The sequence below is a fragment of the Triturus cristatus genome, chromosome 4_1 (genome assembly GCF_964204655.1).
Source record: "Triturus cristatus chromosome 4_1, aTriCri1.1, whole genome shotgun sequence".
NCBI lineage: Eukaryota > Metazoa > Chordata > Amphibia > Caudata > Salamandridae > Triturus > Triturus cristatus.
Genome location: NC_140585.1, coordinates 884,911,266 through 884,925,458, shown reverse-complemented (window position 1 = coordinate 884,925,458; position 14,193 = coordinate 884,911,266). Strand labels below are relative to the sequence as shown.

General features: G+C 44.6%; 1 protein-coding gene across 1 annotated transcript in view; it reads right to left on the bottom strand.

The window, feature by feature from the left end:
- Nucleotides 1-14,193, bottom strand: part of LOC146855720 (uncharacterized) — a 350,281-nt gene that overhangs the window by 63,115 nt on the left and 272,973 nt on the right. The window lies entirely within an intron of this gene.

Sequence of the window (14,193 nt, the reverse complement as noted above, 5' to 3'; positions counted from 1 at the left end):
ATAGCCCTACATAAACAAAGCTGCACAAAGCAAACTTAGTATGTGCTTAGTGACAGAACTATATAAACACAAACACACACACCACACAAATGCATGCGTTTCATGCTGAATATTATTGACACAAAAGAATTTTGATGATACCTTATCCTACTGCTTTGTTGGTGGATAACACAAACTAATTCAAGGAGGAATATGGATGATTTGGTCAAGAGAATATAATTTAGCATTTTTTTTTATAGTATCACAAATCGGAAGGAAGACCCACAAGTTGACCGACTGCTGAGCCTCTGAATTGTAAAATCCCTTCCAAGCTTTACTAATGGAAAACAACTATAGGCAGAGTAGAGGCTGTGGCGTTAGTTAAATAATTTTAAGAGTTTCTCCATTTCAAAAGTGTTACTTTTAATAATCCGGGAATCGATCCAGTAAATTAGTTCACACCTAGGAATATTGCCACATAAATAAATCAAAAACAGTTCATTTGTTTCCTAGTAGGGCTACATCTATTCAAAAGTATAAGCAGTAAATTACATTAGAGGAAACATAAGCCAACACTTGTTTCGAAACAAGATTAATTAAAATGTTGCTTCATCAGGGCTTAACAATAAATTATTCAAAGTGATTTATAAAATGGTAAGAAAATGAAGCAAGTGACAAGTGGAGTTGAGAAATAGATATGGATCTAAGAAAAATAAAGTGTGAGACAAAAATAACAACTGGAGCAAAAATAACTTTGGATTATTTTAGCAAGAGAAAAAAATGAGTCACACAAGCATTTTTGGATAACACTTTAAGTGTTTACTGACCACAGTGCTGTGGGATGACACATGAATGCTGAAAAGGGTGGGGCAGATAGTTTAAATAATATAAAGGAAAAAGTAAGGCAATTGAGTAGTGAAGAATTGGGTTATTGACAGAGCAGTAAAAATATACTCGAGCAACAACCACATCCCTAGTCCGAGTGAACCACAAAAGTCACAAAATTAACCGGTGGTTGACACTCTGGTAGCTTGGCTGAAAAGCAGTCAAGGTTAACTTGGAGGAACTGTTAAATATTAATGTAGTAAACCAACAGTAATTAAGTGAAAACGTAACTCAAGAGATATCCCATACCAATTTAGAAAAAGAGTAAAATTTACCAAAATGATAAAATGAGACCACAATGAGAAATCCTTTCAGTGGAACTGGAGACGGGCAATTTTAAAGGTTTAAGTAAAAATAGAGCCAAGAAGCAGAAAGCGCTATCTATGGTTATCTGGTCATGCTAGACAGGGACAAAGTCACAAGTTCAGGACGACCAGGATGGAGTGCAAGCCGGATATAGGGAGCATGACAGTTCCCCTGAAAAAGTTACCTTCCTAAAGTCTGGCGCACAAAGCTCATAACTTCAGGATAGGATAGGAGTTCAACTGATGCCAGCCAAAGGTGTAGGACCTGGGGAGGCACCTACTGGGGTCTACAGCAGAGGCCAGCATAGCTAAGGGCAGGTACAGTTGCAGGTCCAGATAGGACCAGTTGTAGCAGGTCAGCTGGGCAGTTGCAGGGAGGCCTTAGGAGAATGTGTCCCTGTAGCGCAGAACAGGAGGTCAGCCAACAGACCCCTGCAGTCACTCCTGTTAGACTTGGATGAAAAGAGCAGGTCCAGTCTTCCTTCTCAGAGAGCAGGACAGACCTCAAGCAGCAGGGTAGTTGTCTTAAGAACAAGGCAGTCCTCAGGAGGCAAGGCAGTCCTCCAGGGTACAAGGCAGGCTTCAAGCAGCAGGGCAGTCCTCCGGGGAGCAAGGCAGTCACCTACCTGGTGACACCCTTTGATGTGGGGACGACTTAAGAGTCAAACCCCACATCTGGTTCTGGAATGTTCCTTCCTTCTCCTTTCTTACCCTGTACTGGCTCCAGGAGGTCTGGGGTACAACAGGCTGGTGTCAAGTTCCTTTGTGAGTGTGCTGGAAATAGCCTTTTGAAGTGTAAGTGTGGCAAGGACCAGCTTCGCCACTCTCATCCTGGCAGGGTGGGCCTCTCCCAGCTACATCCAGGTCCTGTCGTTCACTGTCTGGGCTCAATACACATTCCTGATGATAAAGCAATTGACAGGAAAGCAGCTGAAAACTCATAGAAGCCCTCGGAAGGTTTAGGGTAGGAAAATGCCAACTTTCCTAAAGTGCAAAAAGAACAATTGATGGACAGAATTCAGAAAAATGTCATACATTCACCCCAGTACAGAGATATGGGCCTCAATCTATATTTTGTTTGCTCCCCATCCCATTCTAGTTTGAACCCAGCCATACGCATATCAGTCTTGACCCTACGCCCTAAGTGCGCCGGGTATGCCCAGAAGTGGGACCCAGGCTCACTGTGCCACTGGATTCAAGCTAGCCTGGCTGATATGGGGTGATTCCCCGAAACTACTCTCAGGATGCTGGTTTCCAGTCCAGGGAGGACCTGGCTTGGCAGTTCGGGCAGGACTGTTCCCATGGGGCACAGGGTCAAGACTGATTTGCATATGGCTGGGTCCAAACTGGGGTGACATGGGGAGTAAGAGAACAATGGATTTAACCCAGATCTATTGACTGGGGGTGAATGTTTGATTTGTTCTGCATTTCGTCCATCTGTGTCTATTTTGCTTCACAGTGCCACTGGATTCAAGCTAGCCTAGCTGATGAAGGGTGATGCCCCGAAACCTGTCCCAAGATGCTTGTTTCCAGTCCAGGGAGGACTTGGCTTGGCAGTTCGGGCTGAACTGTTCCCATGAGGCACAGGGTCAAGACTGGTTTGCATATGGCTAGGTCCAAACTGGGGTGGCATGGTGAGCAAAAGAACAATGGATTTAACCCAGATCTATAGAAAAGGTGTGAATGTTTGATTTGCTCTGCATTCCGTCCACCATCTGTCTTTAACCTTCCAAAAGTGGCATTGTCAAAATTCTAATCTACAATCCAACTTCACCATTGAAGAGGATTTTAAAATACAAAACATTCGAGTCCAAACATGAAATTTTTATTTGCTCCCAATCAAACGTTAGCACTGAATTGTAAGAAGGTAACCCAATGTTATTCCATGGGAGAGGTAGGCTGTTCGGTAGAGAAAAACAAATTTCATAATTTTTAAATACCAGGACATATAAAAATTAACACGTACCCTACTTCTTAAATACAATACACCCTGCACTATGGGTTGTTTAGAGCATACTTTAGGGGAGGGCTTCTACATATTAAAAAGGAAGGTTTAGGCCTTGTGACAAGTTTATTTGGCCAGGTCGAACTGGCAGTTTAAAACTGCACTACATGTTGCAATGGCAGGCCTGAGGCATGTTTCGAAGGGCTACTTTTAGTGGGAGACACAATGAGTGCTGCTGCCCACTAGTAGCGTTTAATTTACGAGCCTATGGTATCTGCAGTACCATAAACTAGAGACTTTAAAGTAAATCAAATGTACCAATATGTTGGAAGAGAACTGTACCATATTTTTGGGGGAAGAGCACAAGCATTTTAGCACTAATCATCAGTGGAAAAGTGCTTAGAGTCCTAAAAGCAGGTTCAGAAAACCAAAGGGGTGCAGGCAAAAAGTTTAGGGTTGACCTTGCAGAAAGGGCCAAGTCCAACAAGTAAATTCAAGTAGTGAAATGAAATGAAATTTTGTACTTGTATAGCGCACTGCTGCCCCAGCGACGGGGCGTCCTGGCGCTTGTACTCATACCGCTGTGGAACCCTTCCTGGCTTTCCCTGTGAAATGTCCACTCCTGGGCACCCCCAAGGTGAAGCCAGGCATCCCTAGCGCTGTTGGGGCCGTTGTGGAGATTAAGCAAGCTATTGCCCAGAGTTGCAGAGTGGGACCCATGATTAGAGTAGGCACCGAGGTGAGAATTATCAGGTCTGAGGAAATTGAGCCCAAGACCCGCCGAGGCGGAATTGAACCCTGGTCCCGGGCCAGATCTCTGCATCAGGGTCTGCCGCTCTAACCATTGAGCCACACTTCTCCACTAGGGGACAAATGATATAATAGGGACAAGTGAACAGTGAAGTGGGAAGTAACATGGCAGACTCCAAACCAATAAAATGCAAACTGTGAAACTAAAAGGGATATTGTGGGAATATTGAGTAAGCACTGGTGTTGACCACCACCATGCAGTTGTGCAGATAGAATGTGTCAAAGTTTAGGTGAATACCGTGGAGTGACCTGCAATTGGAGAACAGTCTCCAAGTCTAAAGTGCCAATTAGATGTATAGTTGGTCATCAAAAAGTAATATTCAGATTTATTTAGGAATATTCTTGCCAAACTCATTTTTTGATTCGTAGGGTAAAGTAGTCCAAGTAAGGCTGACCGTGAAAGATAATGGTTGTTACAGCAGCATTTCATTGGGTCGCTACAATATAATTGGAATAGTACATACAATTGAGGTCAAGTAACTAATCAAGAGGTTTCTTTAATGTAATAGAGTGGCTGGGGGCCAATTTAAGGGCATGGGAATTACCGCAAAATGCCAGCAAACTGGATAGCATGATAATCCCAATCAGTCTATTGTGACTACTCATCTCGAAGTGAAGAACTGACCTGCCGATGTGTTAGCAGTTTAAATAGTGGAGCCATTATGAAAAAAACGGTGTGTATGTAACCACACGAAATGGGACAGTCTATGTGACTAAAGGGCTCGACAGTGTACAGTTGCATCAAAGTTTATTAGATGATGCCTGTTAAGTAAAGGAGGTCAAATCAAAATAGATTTGAATCATGGAGTTTATCTGGGTATTAAATGATGAAAAAACATTAATAGGAAAAGCTGCATTGGCAATATAAACTAAATGGTGTGGCGTTTCTCCACAGGTGTAGACAGCAGATAAAATTGCCACATTTGAATAATCATTTAGAATCAATCAAGGTAACAATTATTGACTCAAATTATACAAGCATTAGTATCAGGCTGGTTACATCATAACAGTGTGAATAGTACATCTTATTAAAGTGACATGTAATGGAACAGTAATCACAAATATCCAAGTAGGTCTTACATTAGAAGGCAAAGCATGCAATAGATGCATACAGTAAAGAACTGGGCTGCTACCACTTACGCATACTTTCCTAAGCCACAGGCAATCATTTTTATTAGAAACTTTAAACATCTCTACAAAGAAAGATTCAAGGGGCGTTGTCAGCATCTCCTACTGTTTCACCAGTCTCCTTGTTCACTAGGTACTCGTGATACGGGCCCCAAAATCCCCTGGGGCGCCTCTGCATGGGTAATAGATCATTGTACACATCTGCTTGAGGATTACAGAAGACCATGTCTGTGTGCCATAGCCACCAGTTTCCTTACAGCTTTATCAAACCCCAATAGGGCAAGCAAGGGATCAGGTTGCAAAGAATAGCCAGTAATAGTCCCTAGTTCATGGAAAACCACTTCCCAAAAAGGCAGAACAGCTGGGCAGTACCATGCAGTGTGTATAGAACCACCATTGTGTGCACAACGAGGAAATGCCTGCTGTTTAAAGAGATCATCATGTTCATAGCGTAACAGTATTGTCAGCATTTATCATCAAAGCTCCTTCCAATATCTGTCTGCCATTCGAGTCGTGCCTTAGTCGGAGCAGGCCTTTTGGCTTCCTGTGCAAAAGCATAGAATTTAGACACTAATTGCACAGGGGTAGCTGAAAGTATCAAAGAGGAGAGAATTAGCATGTTTGGGGGCTCCTGCAAGTCCTCCCATTATGTCTCGCAGTGCATGTCGAAATCTAGGATTTCAGAACAAATGAGGGGTGACCGATTCGGTTCCCTCCAAAACTGCTTCCCAGCTGCTTACCACCCCATTTTGAAAGAGATCACCCATCATGTCCATTGCAAGAGCATGTAATGCCTGTACCACACTCCCCTCAAACCGCACATAAGGGGAGTACAATAGACAGCCAGACTGTTGGGACAATAAACTGCGCCAGGCATGTATTGTAGAGTTAAGAGTCGAGTGTACTGTGACGCCTCACAGGGTTGCAGAAAACTTTGGGGCAGGGAAAGGGGGACAGCGGCATCCCTCTCAATGAACAAATGCAGCAAACTGTGCAGACCATGAAGCCAAAAATGAGCATGTGAACATTGAGCTGCCCTATAGTGCAGTTTCAGCTCTGGTGCATTTAACTCCCCCCCCCCCATATTTATAGGCAGAGTAAGGACGTCCCACTGGACCCTAGGTTGTTTACCGGCCCAGGCTAACTTGATCATTAGAGAGCGTAGGGTGGCAAATAACCTCGGTAGTAACACTGGGATGTTGTGAAACAGGAACAGAAACCTAGGGAGTATGACCATTTTCATTAGGGCTATACGCCCTATTTAAGATAGTGGCAACCAAATCCAGCGTTCAACCTCATACACTAATTTGTGAATCGCCGTGCCATAGTTATCAAGCATCACTATCCCCAGGTCCGTATGAAGAGAGATTAACTCTGGATTGCAAACATACAACAGGGTATAATCCACGTACGCAGATACTTTGAGGCGATAACCGGGGAAATGCAGCCCCCCTATGTCCGTGATAGCTTCTCAGAGCACAGGTCAGGGGCCCAGTAACCATCGCATTTAGCAAGGGTGATAACAGGCAACCCTGCTAGGTACCTCTGGTAATCACAAGGGGGGCAGTGACCAAATTACCAACACGTACCCTAGCCATAGGGGCCATGTATATCACAGTCACTAACTGCAGGAATATTTCACAGACTTCGATGTGATGCAGAACAGCTCTCATAAAGGCTCACTCCATGGAGTCACAAGCCTTTTCGGTGTCTAAAAACTGCTGCTGCCTTCACCTCAGGATCAACTCTCTGTATAACACCGTAAAAAGTTCCAAGATTATAAATTGTTACGACCTGGGATGAACTTCGCCTACTCATCGCGGACTGTAACTGGAACAAGCGGAGCAAGTCTGTTTGCCAGGATTTTAGCAAAAATCTTGGTGTCAACATTTAGTTGGGTTGCTTCTAGGTTTCGGAAGAGTGACAATCCATGCTTCCCGCATTGAGGGTGGTAGAACGTTGGTCACATTATATGAGGAGATATTTGAGGCTAAGTGAGATATGAGCAATTCCTGATAGGTCTTGTAAAAAGACAACAAGTCTGTCCATACCAGGGGCACTACACCCTTGCGTGTTCTTTAATACCGCACGGATCTCCGCAGGGTCTAGGGGGACCATAAGGTTTTCTCTGTGGTGAGCCACGGCATGTGTATATGTTCAAAATAATCGTCTATAGGCTCAGCATTGGCAATAATTCATGAGTTGCACAACTCAGCATAGTACATGCGAAACCTATCAGCTATTTGTTCAGTATCTTAACGGACTGTCCAGACAGATCTAAAATTTCTGTGATTGCACTAATGTCTTCCCCAGACCGCAGCAATCCTGCTAAAGTAGCTCCCGGTCTTTCACCCACTCCGTGCACCCTAGCAGTTGAGTATTTGCCAAGATGTTTAATTTCATTGTCCGCAGTGTCTTAAAATTACTTAAGCTTTGTCTGAATGTCATGCAGAAACTGGGCGTCACCCGAGACCTGATGTTCCCACTCTTATTGTGCAATTTCTCTATCCAATTTCATAAGTCCCCCCCACAAAGACTTGAGAACCCCCACGTGCTTCACAAGTAGGCCCAATTGATCCATTATGTCCATCACCTTAGAGGCAGTAGAGGGGCGGCGGGTGGACCTCTTGAACGATCATGTTCCGGATCCAACATACAACTGAAGTACCCCCTAAATATGAGGCAAGTCACCCCACAGGAGAGATGTGCCCTGAGGGAATGGAAAAAGTGTGGATTATCAGAATTTGGACTATATACGCCAATTAGCAGTACCATCAGCTCATTCTGACAACAGCGGGCGATAAAACAGCCCCCAGGGTCCATACAGACTTCTTGCCATGTAATTCCTGCTCTACTGCTTACCCAAGTGAGAACACCCTGGGCATGCGAAGTGAAGTCTGCAGAACAAAAGTGACGTAACCTACGTTGTGACAGCAACCCACTATTTGGCGTTAAGTAAGTTTCCTGCAAAATGGCGATATCCACTTTATACCACTTGACATATGCCACCACTTTGCGGATTTTCCCATGCTCATTTAAACCGCTTACATTCCATTTACGAAACCTAGTATGGGAGCGGATAGCCCGATTTCCACAGGACTGCTCTACATCTCCCAGAACACACTGTCTACAATCCGATATCTAATCAGCTGAATCAGCCAAGCTATATATTATTTTTTTAAGAAAAACAAAGAAACATTACCCTCAACCATTAATCCACTCACTCAATGCAGCCCCGAACTAAGCATAGCAAAAGTCCAGCCCACCCCCCCCCGACCCACCAAAATCCAAGAAAACAAAAAACAACAATACATTCTACATGTTGTGGAGCTCACATGGAGGGTGGATGTTGCCTGTTATCAACTCCATCTCATACCCAGCTACAGAAGTAGCATGTATTCAACAAATGTGCACCCATCGCTCAGAAGAACAGAAATTGTTAGATGCACATCTTCCCATTCCCGGCTACTATGTTGGAAACACTGAAAGGAAATGGAAAAATGTAGCAGTACGTAATATATCATATCGAACCAAAACTGGGATTCCCTGATGTACAAAAACGATCACATGGTGGCGACCAACAGAGCACAAGACAGACCGTCTTACCAAAGTCACATGGCATAAGTCCTACATAGGTGCTCACACGCAGTGTCCCCAAGCCATCCATGCCAGAGCAGGATCCCCCTATGGCCAGGAGCAGTAACTTGGTGAACCCCCACCTACTGGCAAAGACGAGGGTCACACGAGGACAAATTCCATGTGAATTAGAGTTAATCTACTGCAAAAACTGATGATAGGATTCGCAACAGCTATTGGTCCTCCGCTTCCAATGTGTCATCTTCACCTATGGTATCGGATCCAGGAGATCCCTTACGAGGGCTGGTGATCTTCTCAGTTTGATGAAATTGAAAGCTAGTTTTGGGTCAGTGAAGAACGGCTTACCCTCCAATAGGATACACAGTTTAGCGGGGTACATCATGGTATATTCCAGTTGCAACTCTCGAAGTTTCCTTTTGACTGGGATGAATTGAAAGCGGGCTTCTTGTACTAGTAAAGTTAGGGTAAAGGGACGGCTCCATGCCCTCATACCGTAGCGACTTCAGTTCTCTACCCTTCTGACGAGCAGCGTCCCGATACCTATAATTCAAGAGGTGAGTAATTATTGAGCAAGGGTTAGCCATCGGGATGGGTCTGGGCGCTAGTGAGCAATGTGCCCCCCTCCACAACAAACTTATCAGATTAGGTTAATCTGCCCAATAGCGCTATCAAGAGTTGCTCAAGATCTTGCTCCATATTACTAATATTGGTTGATTCAGGAACACCTGTGATCCTCACGTTATTCCGCCTGGAGCGGGCTTCCAAGTCCTCCGCCTTAGCCTTAAGAGAGTGAAGAAGTTAATCCGTTTGGATGCGCGCACTCGACTCTGTGGTAATAACATCTTCTGCATCCAACACTTTTTTCCAATAGTATCCAGCTGCTGCTCCGTGTGTTTATCCATACTCTTATTCTGTCCATTCGGAAGAAGAGCGCATCAATTTTACCATCAATCTTGGACAGACGTCGCTTCATCGCCGCCAGCATCTGCTTCAAGTCAGAGTCCATTGTGGGTCATTCGACTCAAAGCCAGACTTGGCAGAATTAGGGTCCGTCTCTGTGTCTAGGAGTTGTGTAGCTTAAACTGGGGCTAGGGTTGGGATGCATCTTATTTATCCATCCTGCCCAACTTTAGGATCCTCTATAATGAGTGGCAAGGCCGAAGACCACCAACACCTCTGCAACGCTTTTGTTACCTACAGCACCATATACTCAAGTTCTAATCAAACAGAGCAAGGTGTATGCTGTGTATCAGCGTGCAGCGCAAAGTATTTATCCTAAGTTCCTGGCCAACGAAGACTGCAATACCACAGAGTAGCTATACAAAAGCACTGTGCCTTACCAGTCTTGCACGGTCTCAAGCAATATGCAGCCAGTCCGTGCTACAGCAAGATAATCCCAAGCTGAAGGGCCTTAGGCGGTACGGGTGAAGGCCAATGAAAGTAGTTGCATGAACTCCTGATCCCCTGGGACACACTCCACCATAAGACAGGGTCCGACAAGCCAATTGCGGTTTATGGGTCGCAGCGGTGAACGAGTGGTCCCACTCCCAGCAGGCCCAATGGAGAAAAACCACCACACCTCGTAAGCCGCACCTACAATCTACCTCGGGCTGCGAGGCAGGCCAATCAGCTCTTCTGTGGCACGGCCTCCGCTGGTCTCAGAGGCCCAGTCGGGGAAGGCCGGCACCGCTCCATAACACCCGAGTAGGCTTCAGCAAAGTCAGCCAGACTCTAGGATCGGGCCTCACCACACGTGCAACAAGCCGCTTCTCAGAGGACAGTCCAATTGCTCAGCTATTTGCAAGCGCCACAGCTCTGGTGCATCCAGCAGAGAGCGGAGGGATAAACCCTGGGAAACTAGGACTAAAAATTTGCAATGGGTGCGAGGATTCTGGGGGGATACAGAGTTGTGTCGCAGGAGCTCTATGGTCTTGCACCCATCATCTTAATTGGTGTTTTCAAATATTTAAGTAAATCACTGGGGCGAGAGATATTCCTGAGGGTATTGCCTCTTCTGAAAGAAGATGCTAGTTTGTCTGTGATGTGGTTGGATACATTTTTGTAGAGCTGTAGGAGATGCCAGTGTTTATGGAATAAAGATTTCTTAATTCTCTTGACTAAAACGGTTTATGAATCCAACTTTATATTCAGATTTTTTAGGAGTTTTTTCAGTAGTTTCTGTAAATTAAATCATGTCTAGATTCCAGTGTTCGTTTGGTTTTGGCTGTCTCTATAGATTTAAAACAATACCCTCTTTTTAAGAGCAGGCTTGTAATATCATTCATCTCACTCTCATAAGCAGTTTCAGAATTGCGCTATCACAATGCACCTAGGCATTTACCAAATCGAACGCTGTCAATCTGCTGACTGGGGTAGACTAAATATCATACCACATGCAGCATCAAAGATGTTGGTTTCATGTCAAGTCTGCTCTGAATTCTCACAATCCATAAAGGTGAGTTTGGAACTGCTAAATTCAAGTGTAATCTCAATGTTCAGGTCATACTGATTAACATTCTTATTATAATCAATTAGAGTATTTCCGTTTTATTTACAAATTATAAAGATATAGTACAAAGATATAATCAGTGTACCTTTGTCTTAATAAAAGGGTAATCTCAAACTCTTGTAGATCAGAACAAGTGGTGTATTTCCTTTCAAAACAGCCCATTAATAGCGAGGCATACAAAGGAGCAAATTGAGAGCCCATCGCAGTGCCTCTATTTTTTTGGATTAGAACATTTGCTTAGAAAATGTCGTTGGTGGTGATGACAATTTCAGTACGTTCTATGAGCATGTCACTAGCAGGTTGTTATCTGGCTTGTCTCATGTATAAAAAGTGCTGAACATTTGATATCTACTTGGTGTCCTATGCATGCAAGGCCACCGGGGTGACTTGGACAAGTCATTCTTGAGAACTTCGAGCAGGAGAAGTGGCATGAATGAGTACAGGAGTCCCTTGTTCCATTCTAGACAAAATGTGTCTCAACTACAATTCTTTCAAAAAACTCAGACATGCTAAATTGATGCCAGTGCATGTTCCTGAAGGTGGTGAAAAGATCAAGCCAGGCCCTTCCCCCGTCCATTGATGGAAGATTCTCTGCACCACCTCATGATATAAGCACCATTTTTGATCTGCAGACAACTGCTCTGTTTGTCCGATCTTGCATTAAGGGACCCCATCAGGTGGTTGGACAGCAGAAAATGTCTTGGAGATCCATTAAACTCCGATCGCATCTTGAATTATATTTTCAACCTTATCTGGCCACCTTCTGAATCTTACGGTTATTTTCAGATCCCCCCAGCCCAGCCCCCCCCCCCTCCCCCTCCCCCTTGTCCGGAAGACCTGCAGCAGAGGAATCCACTTACCCCTTTTGCGCCAGGGTCGAAACGTCGACAACCCCTAGGTGGGCCTGCGCCACGCATTCATACCCCTTGCGTCCCAACCGCAGAGGAGGTTGCGAGAGGAAAGGAAGCATTGTGGATTAATATCGTTTGAGACTATGTGGATGGGTGGGCCCAATGCTGTAGGGATGCCGATCCTGTCAGGTTGTCTTGCCGGATCCCTCTTGTACTAATATACTTGAATTGTTTGATTCCTTTTGAATTCTACTTCATTTTCTATTTTTCACATGAGCACTTACTTTCACACTTTCCTCTCTCCCTTTGACAGTAACCGTGCATAACATTATATGTTGCATATTATGCATATGTGGTTCAATTCTTCTGAATGAAATACAGAGTGTAAAATGAATAAATTGAATTTTACAAGTTAATCATTTGGAAGTGGCCCAGGTTTTTTAAGGATTTAATCTTCTTCTTTACTTAATGTGCCTACAGTCTCTATGAATTGTGTACAGAACTATACTATTTAGAGTTAAGTATAGTTAAGGATTGTCTAGGACCACTGTTTTCTATATCGATTGATGCCCAGGTCCTTTGACTATACTGGGTTACCCCATTTACTATAATGACCAACTTCGTGGATAGCAGGAACAGACGAATTTACCAACATTCCAGTAGACTGAGGTCGAGTCAGCCCTCCATTGAACACCAGAGTCCTCTGACCTCGCCCTTCTTTAGGTCACCGCCCTACTCCCTCCAAACCCAGCAATGATGCACCTGTCACCACTGTCAGCTACGGGAGCGGAAGAGAAATGACCTGCAGCAGAACAATCTGCAGTTGGTGAGCCACAATTGCAGATCTTAGGCTTATTCCTCTGAATCTCAATTTCCCTTGTAGGGTTCACATGTGCCATCTGGCATGGCTGACAAGGAGGATTCATGAAGCTAAGGAACCAAGAAGCCTCATAGCCACCATCACCGTAATCCAGGAGCAAGCATGAAACATCAGCATCATAGCCCTAATCTCAAGGACTCATTGCTGCACAGTTTAAACTCTGAACTCGCATGTATCTAGAATTGCCCCAATTAATGGAAGGCTCTCAGAGGGAATCAGGTGGATCTTCAGATTGTTTATGGTGAAACCCAACTAGGTCCAAAGGTTCACTGTCGTCATTAGTTAGTCCACGACTGACTATGGCAAGTATGTCTTTACAAGTGAGCAGTCTAGATACAGCAATACAGCAACGCTCAGCCGCCAAAGATGTACAGGGACCACAGTCATCACTTTTGTGAACACCTGAGTGCTGGAGAAAATGCCCCTGATCCACCTTGAATCACAGTTAATGCATGTGGGACTGATGACCGGATATGAAAATATGCATTTGGCAAGGTTGATGACACCAGACAGTCGCCTGGGTCAAGAGCAGCAAGGATCTGGGCCAATGTGAGCATTTTGAATCAATCCTTCTGTAGGAAGGTGTTGAGAAGACTGAGGTCCAAGATGGGCTTCAGGCCCCTATCTTTTTTAGGACGAGCAAAGAGCAAGAGTAACAAACCACCGCCTTTGAGAATCCTGTACCTTTCCACTGGGTGGGCATGCACCGCTCAGGGCAAAAGTAAGCGATTTGTTGGCATTTGTAGCAGGGAAGGAGGAGTTGGAAGACTTGTGCCTGTACTGCCCAACACGCTGTCTCAAAAGGACTGATCTATCTAGAACATCAATAGTTGGGAAGGTTGTCTGTCTATACCCCAGCACTCTTGAGTAGTCGTAAACTACCAAAACTGGTGCAAGAATTGTTTGGCAGGGTCTAACAGCTCCAAGGAACGCACTGTAGCTATCCAGCCTAATAGATTCCAAAGCAGAGTCTCCTTTTTCACCAAAGAGGCAACCTCATCAAAGGAGATTTCCTTTAGTAAAGCCGACACACTGCTGAAATCCAATGGACCTTATCCAGGCACGTCGACTGAAAACCATACTGGTACCAACTGTCCGGCCAAGGCAATCCATCGTATCCACAGCTGTGTGGATAACCTATTTTGCTGTGACCTGTCCATCATGTAATGTCCGGGGCTAAGAGGTTTTTCGATCTTCTGTGACTGCCAGCAGGATCTCACTGGACATGGCCCATATGGCATGAATAGACAGATTGTTTACAGACCACAATGCCAGACTGCCTGCACAAAACATACATTTGCCAA